This window comes from Suricata suricatta, chromosome 1 (genome assembly GCF_006229205.1).
Source record: "Suricata suricatta isolate VVHF042 chromosome 1, meerkat_22Aug2017_6uvM2_HiC, whole genome shotgun sequence".
NCBI lineage: Eukaryota > Metazoa > Chordata > Mammalia > Carnivora > Herpestidae > Suricata > Suricata suricatta.
In genome coordinates this window covers 56,665,413-56,692,036 of record NC_043700.1, presented here as the reverse complement: position 1 = coordinate 56,692,036, position 26,624 = coordinate 56,665,413, and the positions used below count along the sequence as shown (strand labels likewise).

The window sequence follows — 26,624 nt, the reverse complement described above, 5'->3', positions numbered from 1 at the left end:
ACTAATCAATCTTAATGACACTTTGAATTGATGGCACTCCTGGGTAATTGATATCTGATTCTCATGGTGATATATGTTGTTATTGTCCATGCCAGTATTTCCTGTCAAATCAATAAGAAACTGAATCATTTTCAATGTATTTATATGATTCACTGCTCTTCATAAATTCAATCATCAAATAAACCAAGAGCAGATTCACTACTCCTACTTAAAATTAATTATGTCCTTTTAATGAATTACTGCTTTTGGAGTGATTTGAATGCCTCATTTTTTTTTAAAAACGATTCATTTTTTTATTGCAAAATAACTTTTATTATTGGTTTTACCACTCATCTTTATTGCTTTGGTTTCATATTCCATTAATTTTTAATATGAATTTAATTTTATTTTTTCAATAAATAACTTTAAAGATGACCCAAAATAAAGACTTTCCCTACATGACAATACCAGGAGTCTATAATTTATCACATCTTATATTGAAACCTTCCAAAAGGTCTTTACAAATTTCAGTTAAAATGGTGTATTCCCAACTCAATCTTCCCTAAGCCTGATCTCCAAAATACCCAAGAGTCAATCTAACTCCACCTAGCACATGAGGGGTATGAAAGCAGAAAACTCAAAGTAAAGAGACAGTATTCATAATCAGCTATAGTTAAAATATCTTACTTTTGCTAATTTTATAAAAACATTAAGAGCATCTACACATTTCAAGCTACCAGGCCTTGGAAGAAGCCCATAAAAGGGAGGCAATCTGAAGCTAATTAATTAGCTTGCTGTATTTACTTCTCAGCACACCCTTACGGTGAAAATACAAATTCTAATCATATATTTGTAGGACAATGTAGCCGTATTACCAAAATTTAGAATCATATATCCTTTGATCACATGCTTTTATGTCTAATAATTCATTCTACATAGACTCTCACAAATGAACAAAACTTTATTCTTTAAAAATATTCCTAGAAGCATTGCTTGTGACACAGGAGGAAAACTGGAAACACTCTAAGCATTAATGCAGGATTAATAAACTTAGTTATAGATGTCTATGCTATGATATACTGTGTAGTTATTATATGAATAAGTTAAGAATAAGTTATATATACACACAAATATATTATATATATGGATATCCAAATTATATTTTAAATGAAAAAAGTAAAGTTTAAAATAGTAGAGTTCAGCCACAACTGAGTTCCTATGTAATTATATTTATGTAGAAAATTTTTGGACTATTTATCTTCTACGGATTGAACTAAGAGTACAGGGAACTTCTAATTATAAATCTTTCATTATTTTAATACTATTCCCTCTTTTTAAACAAAATATTTCATTTTTATAATATGCTGCTTCTCATGCATCAATTACTACTTTTTCTCTTTAAGCTCATATTTTTTAAAACATAAAATAAAAGGGTATTCCTTTGAGAATCCCTGCTTGCAGATTGCCTGAGCTTTAGTGATTCTATTTGATTTTGGGTTTTGTTTCTGATTGCTCTGAATGAATCTCAATCTTGCACCAGAACTTTAGCACAAATGCAAACCCAGAATTTGTCAAGATTTCTGGAAGAATGCCTTAGTGGAATGAAATATGGTGATTTGGTGATCAGAAAGATTTAAGGTATTTTGTTCTAAAATTATATTATATTGAGAAGTAGACATCATGATCAATAGAGGATATAAAATTCTAGATTTCAACTGGTTACTAAGGGGGTACAAGAAACCAGAAGACTTGCAGTCTTCTTAGGAAAGAGTGATGGTTGTATTCTAGAACATTTGTGAGATGGGAGGAACATTTCTTCCTTAAAAAGAAAAAGCTAACTTCTAATGAAGGACATAATATTTATAACATAATGTCAACTTTGCCTGGGGAGACAGAGGAACGTGCAGGCTTGCCTGTGAGCCGTCTTTAGCATACTTTACTAAATGACGCAAGGATATTAAGAAATCAGTGATTTATCGCTATTTCCTTATGTCTCAATGTCTTCTCTTCTACAAGTTTGGATTTGCCATTGAACTTTTTTTTTTTTAATCTTAACTTGTTACAACATAGGTCCAAAAAATTCTATCCTTTCAACAAACTATTTACTTAAAAAATCCAATACATAATGGGTCTGTAGCTTGCAAGAATAAAAGAGACGGAATGGCTTGTTTCAGAGAGGAACTGTTTGGGCATGAATGGCTCCCAGGGGAATGAGACTAGCTGTTGGTCACTTTGGTCCAGGAAACCTCTGGGGCATTAGCTCAATCCACGTATCATTAGAGAGCACTGATTCTTAAGTCCCATGTGTGTAAGTACACCTTACAGAGCTTTATTAGAAAGAACCACCACCACCAACGCATGACTCAGGACCACACTGAGAAATGTGCCTTAAAGCTTTAGGTGTACCCCAGGGAAGGCACCACGCACAAAGCCATGTCTCACTCCTGCTCCCCAATCTGTAGAAATAGGAATGAAAATGCATTGTCTGGTAACCTAAATTGCTTAGGCTAGCTTAACTGATAGAAATTTAATGCCAGGACACAAAGGGATAGAAAAGAAAGCAAAGCCTTGGGAGGTAGTTGCACAACCCAGTTGGGAATAGTGGGAATTCATTCCTTGCTGAAAAAAGAAAAAACATATCAGGGTATGGGGCTCAGCAATAACTCTCTACTTGGTGTCCCACAACATAACTCTGCCTTCCAGGGGTCATCTTTCAGAACCTCTCCACTTCTGCTCTCTGCCCTCAGTACTTTCTGTGTGGCTCCCATTGAATCAAACCAAGACAGGAGGGGGCAAATGGATAGGAAAGTCCCAACTCAGAATAGAGCATTCTTGCAGCTACTGGCAAGACTATAGTGGTCAATGTTTGGGTCATAGAGTTGGTCTGGCCAGTGGGGCAAGAGTAACATTGTCATAAGTTACAAAGTATGGCACCTACACATTGAAGACCCTTGGGAATGAGGTTTTGAAAAAGGCAAGTATCTGTCAAAAGAGGGCAATGTGCTTGCCTGGCAAGCACTGGGCAGACCACTTATTCATTTGGCCATTCAATCATTTTATTGAATGTGTTAAACGTGAGGCTACGTACTGGAAATAAACACACATTAACACACAGTTCTCTGACCTCAAAGAGCTTAGAGTCTAGTGATGGCGATAAATTGGTGAATAAATATCATCCCGTGTGACAACTGCTATAGAGAAATGTATTGGGACTGTGGGAACCCAGAGAAGCAAGGAATCCAGAAGACTTTCCGTAGGATGTGAACTTTGAGTTACATTCCAATAACTAATTTTTTAAATGTTTATTTGTTTTTGAGAGAGAGAGACCAAGCATGAGCAGGGGGAAAGGCAGAGAGAGAGAGGGAGACACAGAATCTGAAGCAGGCTCCAGGCTCCCAGCCATCAACACAGAGCCCAACACAGGCCTCAACCCATGGACCGCAAGATCATGACCTGAGCGAAGTCGGACGCTTAACCGACTGAGCCACCCAGGTGCCCCTACATTCCAATAATTAGAGTGAAGTGGAAAGGAAACCCATATAGATGAACTCCCCAGTGTGAAGGCTCAAACGGATTTACCGCTGTGTTGGCGGACCTCCAGCAATTTTGCTCACCCCGACCTCACCTTTCTTTATTATACTCCATGTCCAGATTCCTTTTCAACCATTTCAGAACTGTAAGGAAAAAAAAATACAAATTGCCTTGAAAAATAAGGAACTATTATCATCTATGGAACTGCAAAAAAAAAAATATATATATATATATATATATACATATATATATATACACATGTGGTTTTTGCAGGGCAGCTTTGGGGAGAAATCAGTGAATAAATATCATCCAGTGTGACAACTGCTATAGAGAAATGTATTGGGACCGGCTGAATGTATTCAACTATGCAGTGATAGCCCAGGCATAGATTAGCCGCTCTAAATAGAAAGTCTGTTCCTATCAAATCCACATTTATTTCTAACTCATGGACTGACTGTGGAGGATCTTTGAAAGACCCTGTGCCACCCAGTGCCATCTGGAAACTTCTAGTGTTTATCAACATTTTAATAGGCCAGTTAAACATTCTTGACCTGGCTAAGTTCCAGTGCAAAATGTCTCAGGATTTATTTTCCCAAGGAAAAATATATAGCAGTTTTTCTTCATCTCAGAATATGTAATAGAAAACTTTATATCCTGAAGTATTTTTAAGGCTATTGATTTGCTTCTGACTAGACTTATAGAAGAATAATCAGATGAAAATATGTCTCATTAATTATGAATATATCTTTTTATCAATAATATTATTACATCTTGTCAACAACTACAGAAAAGAACTATTTTTAAAAATATTTTTAAAATCTACCTCTTAACTGTTTAAGTTCATTATGTTTTGCTCAGGATGTTTCTTATTATTTTTGTACTAATCCTCAGGTTAAAAAGTGTTTTCACAAGCTGGTAGGGACAGGTGTTATTCCTTTCTTTACAAATGAGGCAAGTAACTTTGGGGGTGGGGGTAGGTTTTTTTTTCTTCTAAAACTGGGGGGGGGGGATAGTGTGGATTGGCCTGACTTCAAATAATGCTGCAACACATCCATGGGGGCTCCCCAAAGGGGACATCACACCCCCCAGTGGTTAGATGGGAGCCCCTCAGAGTGGTCCCTGGCCTCAGAGGAGTACAACTCTTGGGCAGCTTCGTGCCCTTAGTGTGGTGCTTTGGGATGAGTCGCTGCAGGGGTCCAGTGGGCTCAGGACAGGTGTGTATATACACATGCACACATAGCCACACATAAACGTACACACACAGACTTATGAGGCAAGAAAGTTTTAAAAAGTTTGATGACTTGCCTTATACTGTGCAGCTGGTAAAAGTTGAACTGGGGACACCTGGGTGGCTCAGTTGGCTAGGGGTCCAACTCTTGGACCCCTCAGGTTGTGATCTCACAGTTTGTCAGTTAAAGCCCCACACTGGGCTCTGCACTGACAGTGCGGTGCCTGCTTTGGACTCTCTCCCCTCTCTCTTTGCCCCTACCCTGCTGACACGTACTCTCTCTCTCTTAAAATAAATAAATGAACTTAAAAAAAAGTTGAACTGTTTTGCTCCTTCAGTGTCTCCCCAAATGTTCACAGGATGCAAAAACAGGGGGTGGGTTCTGTGGTCAGATAAGTTTGGGAAATGTTGGAATTAAACAATGCCAGATAGTTTTGGGTTTTGTTCTCTGTGTGTGTGTGTTTACATTGTAGACATTTCAGAGAATGGATATGTGCTAATGTGCTTTGTAAATCTCCAAGGAGAGAGAGTCTGCTGCATTTTCAAACATGCTTGAGCATGAAATCTTTGGTACCCAGAAGTATCTTATGCGATTAATCATGGAACATAGTCTGGTAATGCTAACCTACCTTAGGCTCCTTATCTTGTAGTAATTCGAGAAAATAACTGAAAACCCTCCATTACGAAATGAGTTTATGAGGGCTACAGTGAGAAACAAGGAGAGAAAGCAAGCAAGCAAGCCTGACTAATGCCATGAAAGTTGAGGCTCAGATAGAAACTTCAGGAGTGTTGCATAAACCAAGAAGAACAAAAAGACACTTGATCGCAAGCCAAATTTCTCTCTCAGTCAAGGACTTTCATGGGGACTAAGTGCAAACGATATATCCAGCCTCTTGATTTTTCAGAGTTCTCATTTAGTTTAAACAAGATCAGAGGCCAATCATAGGAGGTGTCTCAATTCACCTCAAGAAGCAACCAACACCCAGAGAAATCTCTTAGAATCTCCCACATGGAAAACTTAACATGACCAGTTTAATAGTAAGCCTGACAATCTGAAAAAAATGATATAGCAGTATCTGAATTTGAGCATCTTTAGACGAAACAAATAAAGAATAGTTCAGTTAGTGAACTAATAACGCTGGATTAAGCACAGAGAAATTAGGGGAAACTAAGACTATTTCTATAAAGTAGAAGTCTATTATGTTGTGTTATGAACATTAACAGCAAAAAGGCTGAATAGAATACATGTCTCTGAGAATTTCTGCTGTGAGAGACTACAAAGGAGTTTGCTGGGGAAATGCTTGCTACCTAACAATGCCATTGGTGGTGACTCATCCAAAATTCAGACACAGGCCTAATGAGGCTCTGAGAGAATGCCTGTCAGACTCAGTCCTACACAGTGAGGCAGACAGAGGGTAAAAAACAAAAGTTCTTAACTGGTACAGTTTTCTGCAACACTGTGTGGTTCCTGCAAGTCGAGATAACGGCATATATTGGTCAGATGATTAGTTGACTGCCATCTACCATTTTGGTCATCAGAAGAAAGAACACCACAAAGTGAGGAGGGGGTTTTGTAAATTTTTTTACTATTAAAATCCTTCATTTAGATACTTCTGAAACTAGGCTTTTGTTGAAAACTGTTCCTCCAGTTCAGAGCATGATCAAGCAGGCAATTACCCACCTTAATGGGATACTTTTGCTGATCCCTCCAAACGTCTACACCACCTCCTCTGTGATCGGAGATGGGCCCTGTGTTTTTAGCCCCTGTGGTGGAGGTTCTCAAGCCTGGTGGCTCATCACATCTACCGGAGAGATTTTTTAAATTGTCCATGCCTCACCCCTATCCTGGACCAGTTAGATAGACTTTCTGGGGATGGATTCCATATCTGTTAAAAGTTCTTTAGGTGACTCTAAGTAAAAGTCAAAATTCTCCAAAAGTTGCTGTTACATTCATGACTCATGACTAAGTAGGTGCCTAGTTGCTGACAAATGATCCAAAAAAAGTTCAAAGAATTAAGCATAAAGAAAAGGCTGCCAGTATACAGTTGCCTGGGAACCAACATGAGGCCAGTGTTGAAGCAAGGGAACCTGAGGACTATCATCAATGTTAGTCAGTAGAATCCAAGAAAATGATCCACAGACTAGACAATGGAGCCTGGATCAAGGATGGGCCTCACAGAGCTTTCTGGAGACCAGGCTTCACATGTTCAGGGGTCATAATGGCATTTTTGCTCCCCTTGGTCTCTGTAGCTGCTATCAACTATATTTTTGGCACCATTATTACCCCCCCAAAATAAAACAGAGTATTTTTTTCTCATAAACAATTTTAGATAGCATAAAATATATTAAACATGAATTACTGCCACACCAGAGGAATATACTATTCATATTATGAATTCAAAATATGAATTCATAGTAAGACTATTGCTGTGCAAATGCATCCATAGATTCTTATGCATTTCTTAAGTTTGCCTAATTATCTTCTTAGAACAAATTTCTAGAAATGTAGTTTTTTTAAGTTTATATATTTATTTTGAGCAATATAGAGAGAGCATGAGCAGGAGAGGGGCAGAGAGAGAGGGAGATCTAAGGGAGAATTTCAAGCAGGTTCCTCACAGCTCAAACTCAGGAAACCATGAGCTCATGACATGAGCTGAAATCAAGAGTTGGATGCTCAACTGACTGAGCTGCTAAGGTTCTCCTAGAAATGTAATTTTTTAAATTAAAGAATATATTTGTTTTAAATTCCTAAAGTAATTACCAAAATGCTTTCCATAATCATTGTATTTGCTTATACTCCTGAAAGTACTTCTCTTTCTCCCCTCCATGTTCTTACTGATGAAGAAGTTGTCTTATTCCTTACCGGTATGAGTGGCAAAAATGAAAACCTGTTTTGATTTGCATTTCTTTGGTTATCGGGTAAGTTGAGTGGCCTTAAATGTGACTTGTGACTATCTTTTTGTTACTTGCTATTTGGTGTCTCTTACCTGTTTTAATATTGGAGGCTGTTGTTGCTTTTAACGACCCAAGATGATCATCGGGGCTGTGAGCTACTTACCCTGACTCAGCTAGAGTGGACAAAGCTTCCATAATTCTAAATGAGACCCCCTCCAAGTCAGCGTTCTCTCACAAGATATTTGTTTTAGAAAAAGATGAGAGGGGCATCTGGGTGGCTCAGTTGGTTGAGTGTCCAACTTTGGCTTTGGTCGTGATCTTACTTTTCATGGGTTCAGGCCCCACATTGGGCTCTATGCTGACAGCTCAGAGCCTGGAGCCTGCCTCAGATTCTCTCTCTGCCCCTCTCCTGCTCATGCCCTGTCTCTTTGAAAAATAAACATTAACAACAGAAAGATGAGAGCTTGGGGTTGAACACTTGGGGTTGTACCGGGGTCAGGAACATTGACTATATGCACTGGGGTAACTGATACCCACCCTGTAAAACCTATCATGATGAGGTCTGGGGGAGAAGATTATAGGAAACATCTTAAGGGGATAAGCGGAGATTTTTCTCTTGCTCATAACATTCAGTACCAAAGATATAAGGCATAGTAAGATGCTGAGATATGAGTGCTCCCGAGTTTGCATGTTATATCACTTAAAGAGTTACCTCCCTCTTTGTGGTTCTTATTTCTACAATTCCAGAAAGAAGAATCTGGTTGGTCCATCTCGCCAGCCACCCATCCCTCAATTAACTTGCTGTGGCAGGATCACATTATATCAGGAACAGCACCTATCAATATGGGGTCTGGAAGAAGCCCTTGAGCAAACAAGTAGGAGTCCATTACTGTAACCAAATGGCTTATAATTAAAGTGGTCTTCAGATTTTCATAGGCACAAGTCTGAAGCATGCCCACAGCAAGCCTTCTCACTCACCTGGTGAGCCCACATCTGCATCTAAAGATGGCTTAATTTTCTCCTCCCAAATGCTCCAATGTTCATAAAATATTATACTGTTAATTTTCATGAGATTGACAATTCATGACCTCTATCAGCATGATATTGCTGCTCAAACACAAATCCATAACCCACATCCTTGAAATATAATTAAATGGTTACTGAAGTCTCCCAGAGGAGCTGGGAGGAAGAATGACATCATATAATACACATCAAAACTTTTAAAAATCCTTATTAGATAGTTCTCTTTTTCCTCCCCCAACCTTCCTCTTTTCTCTTGGTCCTTCTCCCACATCCAGAGCTGTTTGTTTCTGTTCTTATTTTGGTTTTTCATTTAGTTTTTTTTCTATGCCCCAATTTATATGAACCACTCTGGCATTTTTTGATATTTGTCATTTTTCTCCACGCACTGCTCTGATCAGTATAACAGGCCTGGGACAGAAGATGAGGAAGGGGGAAAGCTGGAAATACTTCTGGCCTTACCAACTTCTGTCGTGCTGGAATCACTGCAGTTTTCCACAAAGCATGGGACATCCCAGGAGGCACCCAGGGCTTCTTCCAGCTCTCGCCTCAACCCCCACCCCCTCTTCCTTCCTGTCTTCTGCTGAGCTGAGTAAAATTCTTTCCAAGGCACTTGAGAGTATTGCCTCTCCGTAAAGCCAGGGAATCAAGAATTATCCTGAACTCAAACATTCAACAGCATAGCCCAGCGTCCACCATTTAGACAGCCACTGCATCTCCTGTCTAATGTATACTAGCTACAATTGTGTTCACCTGTGAATAATAGAAAACCCAATTTACGGTGGCTTAAATCAATAGGGGCTTTGTTTTCTCAAAGAGCAAGGAGTATGGCCTGAGGGAGCTGCTGGTATTGGTACCACGGCAGCCTGACTCATCAAACAGTGATCCCAGAAAATGGGAATGGAGTAGGGGGTGGGGACTGAAAGCTGGTGCAAGGAAGGGTGCCCTAGCTGCATGACTGGGGCCTGTCACCATTGGAACCCCTTGGAGATATCTGAACATACTGCTTCAAGCTGTCCAACCAACAGGTGAACGAAAGGCGTATTTACCCCTCAGTTCCCACCTGCCCACACTCAGTGGGTGTGATCAGTTCCTCCAGGTGCTGAGAGGGCTCCTGCCTGGCCTCATTCATGCATCAGAGAGAAGAGGAACTCACAGTAGTTTAGGGGACATGCTGTCCCGGAAGTTATACTGCAAGCAATGGAGGGAATCAAAGGTGGGCCCCAAGACCTGTCTCATGCAGCTCGGAACCTTCTGAATCTGAGATTCTAACACGCTCCCTTAAATCTGGGAAATTTTCGGTCATCCCCTCCGTTTATTCTCTCCTTCTGGGATCGCTTCTGTATCAGGGTGGTTTATCGTGTCCTCCACAATGCTTCATTTTATTTTATAGATTCTATTTCCTTATTCCTTTCCAATTGCTTCAGACAAGCTCTGCACCCCAATCTCCTTGTGCACTAGTTCTTTTTTTTATCTGTGTCCAATTCATCATTTGATTCATTTACGCTATTTATTTAAACTAGTATATTTTCCTATTTAATATCTCTAGTTGGTTATGGGTAACTTTATTTCTGCTTCTTGTCTTCAATATCTTCCTTTACCTCTGAGAATATTTGATGCATCCTTATTTTAAACCCCTTAATTTCTCCAGCCCATCAAATATGCTTCATCTGGAATAGTTCCTCCACTTGGGATTTTTCTTTTTATTCTCCTCAGCAGTCTCCATGTTTTTCCTGAGAACACTGATTCTCCTGAGGGCATTCATTTCCTTGGTGGATAAAGAATCTCTGGGAAGAGGGGTAGAAGCCAGAGGCCTCAGTCTGTGCCCTTTCCAGAGAGCTGCCGTAGGGCTGGGAATGCCTAAACGTTACTCTCTGGACACAGTCGCTTTGTGTTTAGCATTCCTTCCATCTCAAACAGGTGCCCCTGCCCCTGGGACTCCTCCTGCACCGTGGAAGCTTCTGTGTGGAGAGCTGTCACGGAGGCCATGCGTACAGCTGGCCAGATGGCCTGAATATTCACTTATCAGCTTCCCCCCCACCCCCAAGCTGGTTTTCCATATCACCAAGTGTTCTCAGTCCCAGCTACAAGACTGAAAGGGGCAGGGATAACATTGCTCTCTGAACCTAGGTCCTCTTCATGGGGTCCAGCCTTTCCTCCATATTGCATCTACATTTTCACACATACATTGTGATCCCGCTACCTTCTGGCTCCTAGGGACTTTATCCCGGTTTTTATGTTAACTCTGGGTTCAACGTCCCCCTCCCCGTTCCTGTGCATCTCCAGAGTCCGATTCCAGAGTGGCGTCCAGCAGCCTGGGTTAGTTTCTGTTCTGACTGGTCTGTAAGGAAAGGAAGCTCATGTGTTACTGGAGTTCTTTTATAAAAAACTCCTCGGCACAAATAAGGTGGCTATGTGTGTGACTCCATCTTCCCAGATCTTGTGCAGTCACAGATTTATTGTCATCTCTGTCTCCCACCTACTGATATCTAGAGTTCAGTCCCTGACCAGTTTGTGATCAATCCTGGGAGCTATCTGTGACAAGGTGCAGATGACTCTGGCTGGCCCCTTGGTCGTCGGTGATGGGGCTGTTTGCTAGTCTGGATATAACAGCAAACTGAGTTCTATTCTAGTTCCTGAGTTTACTCCAAGCTCTGTAGCTAAACTCTATCATTTGATTTTGTTTCCCGAAGGTTGTCACAGTCACCTCTTTCTCTTTCTTCCCTTACGTGAGCTCCACCGGCAGTGAAAATTCAGGTCATTTCACCAATTGGTGGTGAAGTCTAACCTTGACTAGAAACTCTTTGCTGTAAATCACTACCACTGACCTGAACTGGGTGTCCCAGATCCTCTAAGCTGTGTTTCATCATACCTTGCCAGGCGGCCATCTACCAGAGACCCTGAAACACAAACATGGAAGTAGGACCTTTCTCTCCCCATCCTGTTAATCAATGACAAAATGACAACAAAACAAACAAACAAACAAAACTCTTCAACATAGGAATCTCCTCAACTCTTCAACTTAATATGTATATTTTGCAGGACTATTAAATTGTCTATAACCAAAACTAAGGTCTAGAAAGTCTATTCTATGCCCAAATTTTAATGACAAATCATAAAGGCTACATTTAATTTCTGGCATTGATCTATTTTGAGGTTCTGCCTTTCCAACACCATTTTACTGTATGATTATCTGGAACTTGGTCTGATACTCTGCAGATTTTTCTCATTTCTGGTAGGATGTAGCCTTCACCTCTGGCTTCAAAGGCTGCTTGATTCTTTGTCCTTCCAAAAGAGCTCAGAGAGTAAAGCACATTTAATAAAATCAGAGACACCAATCCAAATATGTCTACTACAAACTTCTCTGCTTCCTAAAACGGCTCAATTTTGTTAAGAAATAAGGTGTCTGTCTTAGTTCAGGCTACTGTAACAACTTACCATACACTGGGTGGCTTAAACAGCAGACATTTATTTCCCACCGTTCTAGAGGCTGGAAGTTCAAGATGAAGGTGCCAGTGTGGTCGCTTCCTGGTAAGGGCACTTCTTCCTGATTTGCAGTCGGCTGTTTTCTTGCTGTGTCCCCACATCACACAAACTGCACAGAGGGAGAGAAACCAAGTCCTCTCCAGTCCCTTCCTATAAGAGCACTGATCCCATCATGAAAGTTCCATCTTTGTGACCTAATTATCTCCCAAATGTTCCATCTCACTCTGGGGCTTAAGATGTCACTATATGAATTTTGGAAGGATACAAACATTCAGTCCCCAGCAGTGTCTTTGAGGTCTGGGTTAAAACAAACAAACAGCCTATAATTTCTAAAATCATCTTCTCAACCCCTCCTAATTAAGGGAACTCATATGCCACCGTCTGTACGTGGCAGTTCCCATGATCTATCCAGTCTCAGCACGTATTCCCCTCCAATGGCAACTCTGATCCCAGAGAAATTTCCATTGTTTTCTCTGATTTCAGGATGATAATCCAAGAACCATCACAACATGGGTCAAGTTGACCCTCCACTCCCTTGCTCTGCATTTTCAATAGCTGAACAATGATGAAAGTATTCTTTGGCTGAATTCTTGTGTATTGGTTTTATGCAAGGTGCAGCTGTGCATTATTCTTTGGGTCCCAGATACAAGGCATTTGCTCCCAAATGTAAGCTGAATTAAACCAGATTGCCATGTGTCTGCTGCGAAGTCTGTCTCCACATGGTGACCCATCCAAGAAAAAGAGGTGTGTCTCCAAAAACATCTGAATGAAAAAATATTTTCATATTTTACCAGAAACTCTTTAGATATGGAGTGGAGGGTTTTGCACAGTGTTCTGTAGAGCCGAACTTTCTAGATATCTTCTCACAGGGCCCTTGGGCTAAACAGCACAGCACAGCACAGAATCCTCCTTAAAAAGGGGGGCATAGAAAAAAAATGAATGCTCCTACTTCAAGACTGATGGTCTCTGTAAAAGGCGAAAGATTTATACGATCTGAAGAGAAACCAGAGTATGGGATTGATGTCTCTGAAACCATGGGATTGAAAAAGCTCTCTGTATTATTCGATCGTAGTATTCAGAACTACTGAGTTTAAGTCGTAAAGAAGTCCATCTTACCAGTGTAATGGCTGAAGGTTCTACTTCTTGAATGCCTCTTTCTTGCTAGCTTCCTTCAGTAACAAGTGGAGAATAATGAAAATATTCTCAGAGGTGGCGTGACAGAAACAACTAATTTCTAATGTCATTTTAAAATGCATTGTATGAACTTACATCTCTCAAACACTGATGTCTATGCCTCTAATAGGGTGACCAATCATCCCAGTTTTAACTAGGACTGAGAGGTTTCCTGGGATGTAGGATGTTCAGTGCTGAAGCCAAGAAAATCTGCAGCAAACTCGGAGGAAAGGGTCACCCTGGTGGCAAACCCACTGAAACGGCTAAACTAAATGTCTCAACTAATCCATCATGTTTTTGATGGCCATGCTGCCCCAAGGAGCCTGTACCATAATTCTTTTCAGAACTCCTCCAGCCCTATATCCTGTCCTGGTCATTACCTATCCACATCATCTTTTCCTCATCTTTTGGATATGTCTCAACACTCCCTAGAGTTAATTGTGCTACATCCTGTATTCCAGATAATGCCAGAAATTGATGCAGGTTTTAGGTTTTGGCTGCAAGAGTCTGGTTGTGAAACATACATATTTATAATTGAGAATCAAGTGGTAGAAGAATCCTTCCTCCTTTGGCTGGTTTGTGGAGTGAGCTCAGCCCTACACATTCAGATATGAAGTAATTAGAAATAATGAGCCCCCGGGATTACCCCAACATCTTCCAGGAGATATAGAGTGTGCCCAAGTCGTGCTGGCTACGAAGGCTAGAACTCATTATGGATAAAAGAGGGAGAATTAGACTAAACTAATTCATGGGCATATGTCCAAAGATTGTTTAAAAACATGGTAGTGGTGCCACATAAATAATGGATCCCACAAAGTCATGCCAACATCGTGAAAAGAAACCTGAGTAGTACAGAGCCAATCCAGCTGCCCTGAAGACCTAATAGTGTGACTCTTCTGGTTTGTAGCTGGGAATTCATTTAAAGGCTGGAGAATTGGGTTTCGGCTGTTCTTTTTCTGCCTAAGTAATGTCATAAGTAATGTCCATCAGATGTAACTCTGTCTGTGTGGATGGCACCTCTACTTTCATGGAGAATCTCCAGTCTCATGAAGAAAATGAAAAGTCTCTTTATCTTTGGCTGGGTTTCTGCCCCTTGTTGTCTTTCTTATTTTTATTTTTATTTTTCTATCATCTAATCACTACATTGGTCTTAATCATTTTTTTCCTTAAAAGTTCTGGACTTCACATTACATACTTTGTTACTAACGTTTAAAAAGTAATAATAGCAATAAATTAACAGGAGGCCCATGCTGCACTAGGGGAGCCCTACAGGCCCCCAAAACAGCCCTCCGACCAAGAGAGACAGCAGCTTCCCTGGCTGGCTGCTAGATGGGTTTTGGCAAAGCTTTCTTTTCTGGAAATTGCTCATATGTGTATCATACATGTTTGAAATAGTTTTCTCCAATTTGGAAAACCATAAAGCAGCAATAAACAAATGGAATTCTGGTGAAAACTCCTTTATAAGTATTGTGCATGCTTTTACAAGTGTTGACTAAATGGTCTCATTTTGCCTTTGCTTTTGAATAGTGAACTCTCATTGCTCATCTACACTTCCAGATGAGGGTGGGTCCCCATGCTGTTCACTAACTTGGGCATATTTTTCAGTATTAATTGTGTTTTTAAAAAATTCATAAGAATCTAGTGCTGAAAACGGAGCCAAAAGCACAATGAAATGTGAAATCAATCCTAATAACAAAGGACTCTCTTCTTTCCAAAACATGTGTTCATCCAGAGCTCTGCAGGGTTAACCACATCTGTGTGGGACACTGCCATTTCCATGAGCGGTTCGAATTGTCCCAAACTGCCTACATGAGTAACAACCAAAGCAGCAATATTGTCAATAGGCTGTGGGTCGTTAAGCTACAATGGCAGCAAGATACCTCAAAGTGAGAGATGGCTGGAGTCCACAAGCACTAATGCGGGGATGTTGAGAAGTGGGTGGATTAGTTACATGATTGAAGGAATAGACTAAGAGAATGAATGGCTCATGTTTCTTGCAATGTATCCTTTGGATATTTTTGCCCTCATTCCTAAGGAAGATGCTAAGTCAAAAAAAGAAAACTTTTATAAGACACTACTTTTAAAAAATCCATATAAAACGCATTGAAAATACAAATCATATTCATGCCTCAGTTTCACCGATCTATATCTCAAAGGGTTTGCATATCGCACAAGGAAAAAATGATTGATCTTCATTACCACCTATCCACACATACTTTTGGTCATCATGAAGACATTCTTCTTACTGCTTCACAATAAATGAAAAACAAACAAACAGAAAACTAAACAAACAAAAAAACCCCATAGAAATTGGTGTCTGAGTGTCAGTGTCTGGCCCAAGTCAGTCCATTTAGTGGCCAAAAAAAAATTCTCAAATACTGACATTACATTTCAACAGGGCAGGAGAAGACTGGATTTGCATTCTTTCTCGGATTACGTTTTGTTTTTTACATTCAATCTCTTTAGATAATCTCAAATGCACGTATAGCCACACCTTGCCACCTCCAGGAGGGTTAGATTGGACTTGAGGCAATCCTGGGGATCCTCGGGGAGAATCTCAGAGATGGCTGGGATGACATCTGAAAGGCCACGGTGCTGCATCCCTCGCCAAAGCGGTGCTTGTGATTCTTCTCACATTGTCTTTGAGGTGTCAGTCACCAAAGCAATGAACGTCAACTGTTCTCAATCCCGCCGGTGACATGCTCTGAAAAACGTACCAGCAGGAGCCTAGAGTTTCAAATAATCACTGCTTTGTGGTCAAACGGGGGAAGAATATCTCAGTCAATTTATGAGGTCTCTGCCTTCAAATTCTGGATGAAAAGACTTCGTTGCTAGCTGGGGAGGGTTATTTATGATGTGAGTGTTGAGGAAGGAATGATAATGTTACCATTCCCCCCCCCCAGTTTTTGTGTTAAGACGTCTTGCGTTTTTATGACTGCCACAGTATTTTTTGCCACTCTTTACATTCTGTTTTTGGCTGAGTGTGACCTGGGTTGTGTTTCAAGGAGTCAACCTTAATTCTGTGACCAAAAATTCTGTAACCATAGATATTCTGCCTTCATTTTGTAAACTCCCCATCCTGTCTTCTTTCTAACTTGCTTTATTTTATTTTATTTTTTTAATAATAGTTTATTGTCAAATTGGTTTCCATGTAACACCTAGTGCTTTTCTCCACAAGTGCCCCCCACCATGACCATCACCCCCTTCCCACCTCCCCCTCCCCCTTCAGCCCTTGGTTCGTTTTCAGTATTCAGTAGTCTCTCATGATTTCTGTCCCTTTCTCTCCCCAACTCTCTTTCCCCCTTCCCCTCCCTATGGTCCTCTGTTAGGCTTAACTTGCTTGATTTTAAATCATGTGGAAAAGGATTCTAATAGCTACATGCCATCTTTTGAGATGGTTAAACTTTTTCTCATTTCAGGCTGTATAGATAAGGTCTTATCCTCATTAGATCATTTCAAAAAAAAAAAAGAATTCTAAATTTGAAAAATAGCCAAACTAATTCAGAGTAGGGTAGTTCACAGAATTAAAAGAATATTTTATTGGGGCGCCTGGGTGGCCCCATCGGTTACATGTCAGATTCTTGATTTCGGCTCAGGTCACGATCTCACACTTGGTGAGATTGAGCCCTGGGTTGGGCTTTGTGCTGACACCGTGGAGCCTGCTTGGGATTCTCTCTCTCTGCCCCTCCCCTGCTCACATGCATACATACACTCTCTCTCTCAAAATAAATTAACATTAAAAAATAAAACAAATAAAAATATTTTATTGATTTCACCCTCTTTTCTTACAAAAGAAGATTTACTTGCAATTCTTTCAGTTTGGAAGCTTCACTGCAGCTACTAGGGAAAGCAGGTTAGATAGTGTATATGATTTAACTACAGGAGAAACAAATCGGGTTTATTTTCTTAACTGAGTTCACCAGATTACATCATACCATATCATCTGTTCTCTGTTCCTGGTTTCTGATTGAACCCGGTCTGATCTTTCTCAAGAGGCAGGTGTGTCCCTAACCTTTTGCAACAAGATCACCTGAGTGAAGATGTAGGCTACTTGAGAAAAATGAAGATTATCGGGCCCCATTCCAAATCTACTATCAGAATCTTTTTTTTTTTTTTTTTTTTTGAGAAAGAGAGAGAGAGAGAACACCTAAGCACATTTTGGGGAGGGGCAGAAGGAAAGAGCAGGAAGAGAGAATCTTAAGCAGGCTCCATGCCTAGTGTGGAGCCTGATGCAGGGCTCCATTTCATGACCATGAGATCATGACCTGAGCCAAAACCCAGAGTGGATGCTTAACCAACTGAGCTACCCAGACACCCTTCTCCTATCAGAATCTCTAATAGTTGCTCCAAGAATCTGAATTTTTAACAAGCTTTCAGGTGATTCTTAAGACTCTGAGTTTTGGGAATGACTGCCATTGGGATGTCATAAGAGATTCTAGAGTGGAGACGGTGGCAGGATTCCCGGTTGCTTATGCCAGGATTCCACAAATAATAGCTCTGTGTCTTACTAAGGTGTGTGGCATCCTGACCACTACATGTGGCGTTTAAGACCAGACCACCATGGGGATGCAAGCAGAAGTGTTGTGGGGACCTCGAAAGACAGCCAACACATGTCCCTAACTGCTTCCTCCTTCTTCCTGGCTGGAATAGGGACACAATGGTGTTGCTCCAGCATCCACCCTTGGAAATGAGGTCATATGTTAACCAGGGCAGAATAGCAGAATAGAAGAAGCTTGAGTCCCTTACAATCATGAGCTGATGATCCTGGGCTCCCAAACAGGCTAACTTTACATCTCTTTTACATGATGTCCTGTTTAACTTGTAAATCACTCATTTTTGTGTTTCATTTTGTTTTCATTTGGGGGAGGGGGGAGGGTGATGTTATGTGAAGCTGAACCTAATCCTGAGTGATACAGACACCAAGAAAATAGTCTTCTTTCCCCAAAACAGTCCTAGAGTCTGCCTATTACCAATAAGCAAATTTCTTTAAGTTTATTTACTTATTTTGAGAGAGAGAGAGAGAACAAAGAGTGGGATGGGGGCAGAGAGAGATAAAAAGAGAGAATCCTGAGCAGGCTCCGCACTGTCCGTGCATGGTCCCGTGAGGGGCTTGAACCCGAAAACCATGAGATCATGACTTGAGCCAAAGTCGGATGCTTACCAGACTGAGCCACCCAGGTGCCCCTAATAAGCTGGTTTCTTATGAGCAGGCACCTGTTGTGAGAGGTTTGGCAACGGATTCCCTCACTTGGGACACACAGTGTTAGCAGCTCCTGGGTCACAAAGCAGAAACAAGGGCCCCTCAGTAATTTTCCATGTACTCTTCAGCAAGGTATCTAACTCCTCCAGACCGCATGTTCTGCACTATAAAATGAGGTCAGGGGTGTCTAGGTGGTTAAGCATCTGACTCATGATGTCGGCTCAGGTCATGATCTCACAGTTCATGAATCTGAGCCTAGCGTTGGGCTCTACACTGACAGCACGGAACCTGCTTGGGATTCTGTCTCTCCTCTCTGCCCCTCCCCAGCTCGCTCACTCTCTTTCTCTCTCTCTCTCTCAAAATAAATAAATGAACATATTTTTTTAACTTTAAAATGAAGACACTTATAAAACCAACCTGACAATGTGATTATGACAAGTAGATGGTTAAAATTTCAAAAATAATAAAATACAATAATAATATCTCCCAATAAATAACTATTGTGGTTGTTATTTTTGAAACAGTAAAAAGAAAAGTGAAACATCAGGCAACATAGTTAGGAAATTCCCTCACAGCCTGACTTTCTTCCAACTTGCAAAATAAGTACCGTAAGAGGTTGAGTTTTGGAGGGAGAAAGAGATGTTTAAATAAGATTTTGAAGTTCTTACTATTTCAATGCAAAGAAATCACCAGTAAAGTTCTGTCTTGCTCTTAGGGAAGAAAAGAATGTGACTCTGATGAGAACAGGGAAGGAAAATGAGAGGCAGCTACGAAAATGGACATGAGGGACGCCAGGGTGGCTCAGTGGCTTAAGCGACCGACTCTTGAACTCAGCTTAGCTCATGATCTCGTGGTTCATGGTTTTGAGCCCACATCAAACTCTGCTCTGTGCTGATGGTGTGGAGCCTGCTTGGGATTCTGTCTCTCTTTCTCTCTGCACCTCCCCTGCTTGTGCTCGCTCTCTCAAAATAAATAAACATAATTTTTAGAAAAGGGATGCAAGCACTCTACTTATTTGACAGGCTGGATGGTCTCAGCCGAGTCACTTATACTCCTAGCCTCAGTTTCCTTAGCTGTAGGATGGTGATCACTGTGTCTATCTCACAGGATGGTTGGGATGAGCGAATGAAACAACCATGGAAACATGCCTTGTGAATTATAAAGAATGGTGGATGTGTTCGGTCTTATGATGTTCAGACTCCACGCTACATTCACAGGGGAGGCAGGAACTCTTTAAAGTCTAAGTTTGCTCTGTGCAGACTAGCCTGTGCTTCTCACATGGGCTATGGACAAAGGCTTTGGGGATCTCCAGCTGCTGGCTTGCCAAGGCTGTACTGGCCATCCTCTTACCGGTAACCTACCAGAATAATATGCAACTACATCTCTGAACTCTTTCAGTGACACACCTATCTTAGTCACTATTTTATTCCTTTCGGGGCACAGGAAGAGTTCTGAAAGGCTGGCCATATTCAAATAATAGGAAGAGATGCCGAAATCTCTTCTAAATATGATGGACATACATGACAGGGTGTTCGCTGCAGCATGATCTGAAGCTCTTAACATCAGGGATCATTGCCCAGCCAAGAGAATGAGCTCTATCCTCCAAGGTAATACTGGCTGCTATGAAATAAGTATTTGCTTATTCATAAGCTTTACTCCCACTTTATTCCTCAGTTGCATTATCTGTGAGGTCTCTATAAATTCTTGTACACATTTTTCCCCCACATGGTATGTTATCTCAGATTTATTTTTAGGTTTCTAGATGGCAACAGTAATTTTTATCATACTCTTAATTCAACATCGAACATATCTGGGTGTTTGTTGCGCTATCCGCAGTTTTTAATGAGGTGGATGTTCAGCCATAACCAGGCCCTGACTGCTTCTTCCTGTTTGAGCTTCTGATAGGTGCCAGGTCTCCGCTGGGCTGAGCTATGGGTATAAACATGCTCACGAACCCACCCTTCTGCAGAAAAGTCACTTTAAACAAAGACACAAAATATCTGTGATAAATGGTGGGAAAGCAAAGTCAAATGATGGAGGAAGGCTTTTCAAGGCGATGGATGACTTAAACTTTTTTTTAATGTTTTATTTATTTTTGATACAGAGAGAGACAGAGCATGAGAGGGGGAGGGGCAGAGAGAGAGAGGAGACACAGAACCAGAAGCAGGCTCCAGGCTCGGAGCTAGCTGTCAGCACAGAGCCTGATGCGGGGCTCGAACCCACGAACCTGAGATCTGACCTGAGCCGAAGTCAGAGGCTTAACCGACTGAGCCACCAGGCGCCCCATGGATGACTTAAGAACAAAGGCTTGAAGGATGCTTAGAAACTGTGTGAAAGGCCCTAAGTATGAAAGCAGTCAGTATATGCACCAGGAGCTGAAGGAACGCCAGCAGACTGCACTGTAGACGGGAGGCAGACGGGCTGGAGAAGCAGGCAGCAGCCGCATCATGCATGGCCTTAAATGTCACTTATTAACCCTTGTTTTTAATGTAATCAAAACGGGTAGCCACTTCGTTGTTTTAAACAAGGAAGTGACCTAACCCCATCTGCATGCCACGGTGGTGATACCAGCTGGGGTGCCTGGGTGGCTCAGTCAGCTGAGTATCTGACTCTTGATTTTGGCTCAGGTCATGATCCCAAGGTCATGGGATTGAGCCCTGAGTGGGAGCCTGTTTGTGATTCTCTCTCTCTTTCTCTCTTCTTCTGCCTCCCTACCCTGCTCATGCTCTCTCTCTAAAAATTAATTCGTGAATGAAAATTAATTTTAAAATTCTTAAGCATATTTTAAAAAATGATGGGGATACTGGCTCTTGTAGAGATAACCAAAGAAGAGGCTCTTCAATTGTCTGGACTAAGAACTGTGGGTCACACTGGGCTGGCAAAAGTAGAGCTGGAGAAGTTTGGGGTCTGCCATTTCTCACACTGTAGTGGGAGATCTAGTAGAACCATCTGGGCCTATGGTGCTTAAAAGTGAGAAATGAGAATGACTAGGGAGAGAGTATTTACAACAAGCTCTAGGGTTCTTACACATACAATCAGTCTGACTCGGTTGAATGACACTCTGAATCTCCTGTTGCTAACGAGTGTCTTAAAGGAATAACAACAATAGCGAAGCACGGAATCCACCAGTCTGGGGCCACCCCAGGTCTTGTCTTCTGCAAGCTTTCAAGAACATCAGATGCAACTGTAACCAAACTTGGTCTTAAACAAAAACATGGTGCTTCCTCATGAAAAGTATAGTTCTCCTAGACAACGGACAGTAGAGTGTGTATTTGAAGCTTTTCCAATGATAGTGGTGAATGTGTGCAAATTCATCCATCCATTTTCCTGACTCTACAACAAAATTAACTGAATCTAAGACATAAACCACCCAAGCTCCATGCTATAACAATGTACTCAATAGACTTAATGCTACTATATTTCTTTTTTACGCTAATGGCAGTTCCAAAAAATGTCTTCCAATGTGCCAAAATTCCGGGAACCCAACCCAAAAGATGTTTAAATTATACTGCTCAATGCAGAAAGTAAGCCACAGTGTAATAAAGACAGTATAATGTTTTGCCACGGTTGGATTTGCATTTGCTAGATCACTTTGGGGGCCATGGGGAGGCCAGCTTAGGGGGCCAGCTTGGGACAAGAAACACCACACCCAGGCTGTGTAATCTGTTCCTGAATACCCTGACTTTCTCCCATCTTGGGAAGAGGCAGCAATGTGCTTGCTAGCAGAAGAGTCCAGCCTTCAGATGCAGACCCTGACTGAATGCCTCACTAAATTGTCCTCACAGACCTTCTGACAGAATTAAATGGCATAGTGTTTACAAAGGCTGCAGGCAGTAAGATCTCAACAGACATTATTTTACTTCTACCTCTTTTTGGATAAAGTGATAGAATACTATAGACTAGCAATTCTCAAAGTAGGTTTTGATGTTCATTTCTGTCAAATCGCTGAGCATTCGGGTTTAAAATACAAATCCCTGGGGTGCCTGGGTGCCCAGTTGGTTGAATGTCTGACCTCAGCTCAGGTCGTGATTTCACAGTTTGTGAGACTGAGCCCCACATCTGGCTCTCTGCTGTCAGCTCAGAACCTGCTTTGGATCCTCTGTCTTCTTCTCTCTGTGCCTCTCTCTCTCTCAAAATAAATAATCATTTAAAAAGTTAATAAATAAAATATAATACAAATCCCTGGTCCATGCCTTGAACCTCAGAATTCAAGTGGGGGAGCCAGGAATCTGCATTTTTTGAAGGTCCATTGGATTCTGATCCACATAACTTGAGAAGCACATTCCAGACTAGCAGGTACAAGCATATTTAGTTTAATTGTGCTTTGCTTTGCTGCACTTTTGCAGATACTGCGTTTCTTACAAATTCAGGTTTTGTGGCCACCCTGTGTTGAGCAAGTATGTGGGCGCCATTTTCCTAACATCATTTGTCCACTTTGTCTTTCTGTGTCACATTCTGGTAATTCTCACACTATTTCAAAGTACTTCCATTAGTATGTTATCTGAATTGCTGCAATCTCATGATAAAACTGTCATGGATGAGGAGTTGTTTCTTATGGATGAGCAAAGGAAATGTTTTCTTGAGATGGAAACTACTCCTGGTGAAGATGCTGTGAAAATTGCTGAAATGAGGACAAAGGATTTAGGCTGTTACGTAAACTTAGGTGGTAAAGCAGTGGCGGGGTTTGAGAGGATTGACTCCAGTTTTGAAAGAAGTTCTACTGCTATCCAAAAGCATCGTATGCTACAGAGAAGTCATGTGTGAAAGGAAATGCCAATCAATGTGGCAAACTTCACTCCTAACTTATTTTAAAAAGAGGCTACAGCCACGTCGACCTTTAGTAGCCACTACCCTGATCAGTCGGTCGTTAGCCATCAACAACAAGGCAAGACCCTCCACCAACGAAAGATGATAACTTGCTAAAAGCTCAGATAACGGTGAGCTTTTTTTCTTGCAATAAGAATTTTTCAGTTAAGGTATGTATATTGTTTTTTTAGATATAACGCTATTGCACACTTATTAGACAACAGTATAATGCAAACATACATTTTACAGGCACTAGAAGACAAGAAAATTAATTTGACTTGTTTTATTGTGATACTCACTTTCTTGCAATGATCTGGAACGGAACGAGGTATGCCTGTACATACTTAATTGTTCGGCAGCTGTTTCAGATGCATATGGGTTTGTTTTGTTGTGCTTTTTCCCTCTTCCCTAGCCATTGATAAACCTTGGAAGGTTCAGCCCTGGGCCTTCCATCAGATAATCCAGCAGAGTCTGGGTTCAATAAACACTTGTTTATCTAAAGGCAAGCAAATAACATAATTATGGGAAACTTGTCCCATCACTACTAAATTTTTTAAGACTTACAGTTTATTCACTTTTGTCACTGTCCTATAAATCCTCATCTGAAGTTCATTTCTGGGGGTGGGGGGGGCGCCTGGGTGGCTCAGTTGGTTAAGAGTCTGCTTCGACTCAGGTCATGATCTTGATGTTCCTACATTCAAGCCCCGCATTGGGCTCTGTGCTGACAGTGCAGAGCCTGAAGCCTGCTTTGGATTCCATGTCCCCTCTCTCTCCTCCTCCCTGCTCACACTCTGTCTCTCTCTTTCTCAAAATAAGTAAATATTAAAAAACGTTTTTTTAAATAAATAAAGTTCATTTCTGGGGCAAGAGAGAAAACCCCTAGCCTCCAGGAAGAGAGCTGTGGTGTCTCATCTGGTAGCAAGGATACAACACGACCAGAATGAGAAAGGCGGGGAGGCCTGCCTGCTATTTTCAACTCCTTAGCCTCCCAGCCTCAGCCCTCCACCCCAGGCTTGATGTTTCGGTACTGGAAGTTTTTCTTATTCACTCACTTTACCCTTTGCTGTTTTTATCTGGAACTCAGATCCCCAATTTTAGCAATAATGCAAAGACTGCACTTATGTAGATGTCCCTGTCCCAAGTGTATAAGAATCCCATGACAAATGGTGAAAGGCATGGCTTTTTTTGCCACTTGCCCTCCTCTCTCTCTTGGCAAGTGTGACCCAAGAGGTCCATCATTTTGTTAGGTGGCAGATGAGCTGCCTGGACTGTGAACTGCAGTGACCTATGACCCACCTTTGCTTCTCAGAAGCTTATCATCTTGAATTTATGTAGGGGTAAGATGCTGTGTGAATCTACCATGAAAGCCCTGTGCAGGCAAAAGAGGGTGATTCTTCAGGTCTGTGAACACATGCTTTAACCGTTTGACTGATGTGGGCACCCTAGGGCTTTTATTTGGGCCAAAACATAGAAGCCAAGCTTTCATTGTAAACAGATGGTGCTGCTAACAAGGAAAGTTAAAAATTCTTTCATGCTCCCACACAAGAAACCTGAAGAAGATTCTGCTTTAAAAACAAACTAAATTATCAAACACTCTCTCTCCCTGTACCCGATAGGCTCAAGGTCACAACATACACCCTTGCAAATAGACAAAACCTGGTCTCCATTCTTTCCTTTTCCCTCTACTTCCCCATCCTCTCCCCATGCCAAATTCTACATTCCTTTGGTGTGGATACTATAAATATAAACTGAACAAACCCAACCCCAAATCATGAGGGGGCTTTTCTTTGCATGACCACAACATAAGCATTTGTCCATCGTTTGGGGATTTTTATGAAGCCTCCAAGAATGTTCAGAATTCCAGTCTTGCTCAAACAATGTCTCGCTAGTCAGTGGGATTCAGACGTTGAAACTTAGGACGACTCGGGAATTTCTGGTTAGAAGAAAACGTAATTTCGAAATGTCTCAGTGTGAAAAGATTTTCATGTCTTTTTCTCCTTTACCATTTTGCTTTCAGTCCAGCAAAGGAAATGTGGAAATTCTTATGTTTCCTTTAATACGAGGCAACTTGAGGTTGATTGTAATCTCCCTGTGCCTAACCCCGAAAGAGAAACAGCATTATTGTGCTGTGTTGGGTCCTTACTTAAATTTCTTCATCAGATAGCATCTTGTCACATTAATACTTTATGCTTTTGAATCTGAATATCGTTGATAACAATCTGCTGCTAGATCATACTTCCGGGGCTTGAGTTTGAAAATAAATCATCCAGACCCCTGAGGTGCTCTGGGTGAGTGTTCTGCAGGGAAGGGCCACCAGGGGTTTATCCGGTCCCCATGCCTTGGGGCAGGCCCACACTCACACTGTTCCAAAGATATGTTTTTTTGAAAGAGTTATTTTTAAAATTTCCCCAGAAAGGTAGATTCCATGACCTCCTTAAGTAAACTGTCCCATGTTTCAACAATATTAGCATTTTCAGAAGAGAATTAAACCTACTATCACTTATTAGTAATGTGAAACTTGGTCCTTTGGGTCCCAGCAAACATCCCTCCCTGCATTGAGGTCTTTTTGCAGTGTGTCTGAAAGCTGCATCGTCTACTTGGGTAAGACATGATGAGGAAATGAAATTTTGAGAAACCTCATCTCAGTGCCACCTGTCTGTTTAATAAAGATACCTGCCCTTCCACATTCAGTATTATTATTATTTTTAATGTTTTACATTTACTTATTTTTGAGAGACATAGAGTAAACAGGGGAGGGTCAGAGAGAGAAGGAGACACAGAATCTGAAGCAGGCCCCAGGCTCTGGGCGAGCAGCCAGCACAGAGCCCGATGCAGGGCTCAAACTCACTAACCGTGAGATCATGACTTGAGCTAAAGTCGGATGCTCAACCAACTGAGCCACCCAGGTGCCCCCAAACTCAGTATTATTAAGAATATCAAAAGAAATCATGTGTCAGGCTGCCCAATTAATGTATTATTTGTATCACCCCCAAAATAATCATTCTAAATGGAATCTGGAAATAGTTATTCAAATTTACTCTATTATAGAAATAATAGGAACTCCTAACAATTACTGTAAATGTAAGTCTAAATTAATGGATGCAAATTTACTAGCACGTAAATACTCCCATAAGCAAAGTAGGTGTGGGGATCTCCCAAAGCAGAAAGGAACTCTCTCCTTAAAGATGAGGGCTCACTGAAGCACAGGACCGGGAAGCTAGATGATGTTTTGCAATGCCTGTGGCCGGGGCCGGACGAGCAAGGCTGGAGGCGTGGGCGGCATCACAGAACATAAGCTAGTCAGGT

The 26,624-nt window shown here is 41.3% G+C and overlaps 1 protein-coding gene and 1 long non-coding RNA gene across 2 annotated transcripts in view; one reads left to right on the top strand and one right to left on the bottom strand.

The window, feature by feature from the left end:
- Nucleotides 1-3,641, bottom strand: part of LOC115291547 — an 11,760-nt gene extending 8,119 nt beyond the window's left edge. The window contains exon 1 of the long non-coding RNA XR_003908530.1: nt 3,605-3,641. This is a non-coding gene — a long non-coding RNA (uncharacterized LOC115291547). The remainder of the gene's footprint in view (nt 1-3,604) is intronic.
- LOC115300969 (palladin-like) overlaps nt 1-26,624 on the top strand; it is a 201,220-nt gene that overhangs the window by 101,181 nt on the left and 73,415 nt on the right. The gene's annotated exons all lie outside the window — the stretch shown is intronic.